Source organism: Zalophus californianus, chromosome 14 (assembly GCF_009762305.2).
Source record: "Zalophus californianus isolate mZalCal1 chromosome 14, mZalCal1.pri.v2, whole genome shotgun sequence".
In the NCBI taxonomy this organism is placed as follows: domain Eukaryota; kingdom Metazoa; phylum Chordata; class Mammalia; order Carnivora; family Otariidae; genus Zalophus; species Zalophus californianus.
The window spans coordinates 32,129,762-32,132,884 of record NC_045608.1 but is presented as its reverse complement, the minus strand read 5'-3'; the positions used below and the strand labels follow the sequence as shown (position 1 = coordinate 32,132,884).

General features: G+C 37.7%; 1 pseudogene; it reads right to left on the bottom strand.

Annotated features, from left to right (window-relative positions):
• Nucleotides 1-2,766: 2,766 nt before the first annotated feature.
• Nucleotides 2,767-2,916, bottom strand: LOC113913439 (annotated as a pseudogene).
• Nucleotides 2,917-3,123: the final 207 nt, after the last annotated feature.

The following is a 3,123-nucleotide window of genomic DNA, read 5'->3' as shown; positions in this document are numbered from 1 at the left end:
ACTCTTTCAGATGCGTTCAAATTACAAGTGCATTAACTCATTTGATTCCCACAAATTGCTTGTAAAGCAAGCAGCACCAGCATAATCATCTCAGTGTGACCAATGAAGAGAGAATGGAACACAGAGACATTAAATGGAATGAGGCATTCTTGTCAAGGCCAACTTAGGTGTGAATATCCCATATGGCTCAAAGTAAACCCACTGTGATCTGTTACCTGTGTATCTGGACCCTGAGCCAGTGGGGCTCCAGCCTTTATCTTTGAGGTCTGGTAGAGTTCTGTGGAAGACACCTTTTCATTGTCAGGGACTGTTTAGGAATGTGGTGCTAAATATTTTTTACTAAATGAGAAAATAAACATCTAGGGAAACTATCAATGCAAAGATAAGGGCAAAGAATCTGAAGGGAAGACATGAGCCAATCTGTCGCTGTTTGTTTACTATGCATTAGCAGAAACCATCAATATAGTCGGCATATTTTCAACTGAAGAGACATCACAATTAAACGACTTCCGTGAAGCACTTTGATGAGCTTAAATAATATTCTCAGTTACCAACACCAGAGTTGAGTCTCCCATTATCATGAGTTTTCTCCTTCAGCATTAGTCCAAACTGGAGAGAACCAGAGACTTCCGTTGGTGCAATAAAAACATAAATAATTAAAAAGATTAAGTTGCCCTTTCCTTTAACATATCCTATCCAAAAAGGCCATAAATCACTTCAATAAAAATGACTCATTTTTTAAACCCTGTGTCTGTATTTAGGTTATGTGTTTCCATTTGTTTTATGCATCTGACACAGCAAGAATTAAATGACCTGTTCTACTACGTCCTAGATATGGGACCACCACTCAGTACTGCCAGCAGGGGGAGGCTACAAACAGATTTCACAGGAGACCACCCATCACTTTCTCCTTCTTCCAGGGATTTCACCCTCCATGCTCTAAACCAGATCATTAGCCATAATTAATTAACTCTAATCAGGGAGCCCTTTTAAGAATAGACAGTCTGGGAGCACCAATAGCAACAACTATAGCTACTAAGATCCTTTCCTTAATCAAAACACTCAAACATAAGTATGCATGGTTAATTCTGTTTTCTCCATTTTGCAGACTTAAAATGATAATGGTCTTGACTAAAGTCTCCATAAATAACCAGGAGAAACTGGACTTGATTCAAGTTCTCTCTGACTTAAAGATCTCATCAATAAACCTTTCTTTCAAAAAAAAATATGACTCTGGTCAATTAGTAGAAAAGGATGAGATGTCAATTGCTTTAACAGTTGTCTTCAAAACAAAATTATGACCATGTAGTAAGGCTACTAACTTCTTTAGGGAAAGCAATTTCTCAAACTGCTTCCATGCCCACCCTTGGGCCATTCTATACCTATAAATTCAGTTCTGAAATGTTGCTTACCCTCTGAGTAGGCTGTTCTAGTTTTACTCAATCCCATCTAGACAGTACCTAGCTGTAGTAATAAGTAATACATACCAAGTGCAGGAACATGATACAGCTAATCCACCTTTCTGGCAATTTCTCAGCCTCTATGTATTGCAACAAGATGGAATTTGACATCATAATTGGATTACAAGCAACCTGGCAATGCAGAAAATGAATAGATTTGGGAGATAGGCATAATTGGATTTAAATCCCAGCTTCATCACTTAACAACTGATTAATCTTAAGAACATCACTTAACCTCAGAGTATTATCTTTCTCGTCTTGAAAATGGGTTAATACAACTCTCCTTATACATATTGATAGGAGTTTTAAATGAGATAATGCAAGCAAGATACTTGGTGATAAGTGTAACTGTTATTATTATCATAGAAAAAATATTTATATATAACAGCTCAATTGTTCTAGAATTAATTTGATCTCCCTTTATGTATACCTGTGGACTTACTAATAAAATGCCCCTCAACATGCTCTTCCACACAAGTTTCATTTGTGAGAAAACACTGCAGTGTTGTCTGAAGTAAGCTGAGGAAATACTGAACACTATGATTATCCCCAGATTTGGAAGGACAAGGAGAAAACTAGGAACAAAATGGATGAACACTTTCTGGTTCTATAATAAAAAGATGGAGCAACAAAGATGTGTGTCCCTCAGTTTTCTTTTTCCCTTCTAACTCCACTCTCTGATACCATCGTGCATGTTTTTTGACATGTGCATAACATCCTTCTAATCTGGAAGGGGATTCTAGAAGCAAGGGAGGGACACTTTTAAAATCTCCTTGGAATCATTTTTCTGGCAGTTGACTTTCAACTTGAACAATTTAAGACAGAATAATATGCATGTAAATATCTCAAACTAAATGTCTTTATTTGAAATCTATCTATTTAAAGTGATTTCACCAAAGTAGTTAATTCACTGTCAGAGTGGGGAGAAAAATCAAATTTAAGGGGAATACTCTAATTCCTTGGGGTATACTCCTGTAGGGGAAGAAAAATATTTCTCCCTCTATTCTTCTGAGTTCTTGGCTGGGACCCCTGTAATAAAAGACAGATTAACAAGAAAAAAACAAACAGTTTACTAATATGTATTCCTCATGTACACATAGGAGAGACCCAGGAAAAAAATGAGTGCCTCAAAGGGTTGGCTTAGAACCCCAGTTATTATATAGCATCTTGAACAAAGAACAATAAATTTGTGGAGAAATGACAGGACAAAGGAAAACAGTTTGAGGTTTCTGAGGTCGGCAAACTGGGGGAAGGTCAACTAACAGTATAGACTAGTCAATAAAGTTTGTTATGTAGATTTCTCTGGTACCATTCCCAGGCTGATAGAATCTAAAATTATCTCCAGTGAGCAACTTTTGTCCTTCCTGGTAGAGAAGGAAGGAGAGACACCTTTGATTAGCAATAATCGCGCCTCGGATAAACCTCATTGGCTACGATACTGCCACTGCGCAAAGCTGGGAGGAGAGACACCTTTGAAATGTATATCCTGCTTTTAGGCAATGGGGAAAGGAACACGGAGCTTCTTTTGTATCTGCTTCTTCTCAGTTGCCTTCAGCTCAAAACACTCCTTATGCCAAAGTGGCATATTCTGGGGTGGCATATTCTGCCACCCTTCATTCCCAACCTAGAAACCTTGACTGTTAGGCAATGGATTTTTACAAAT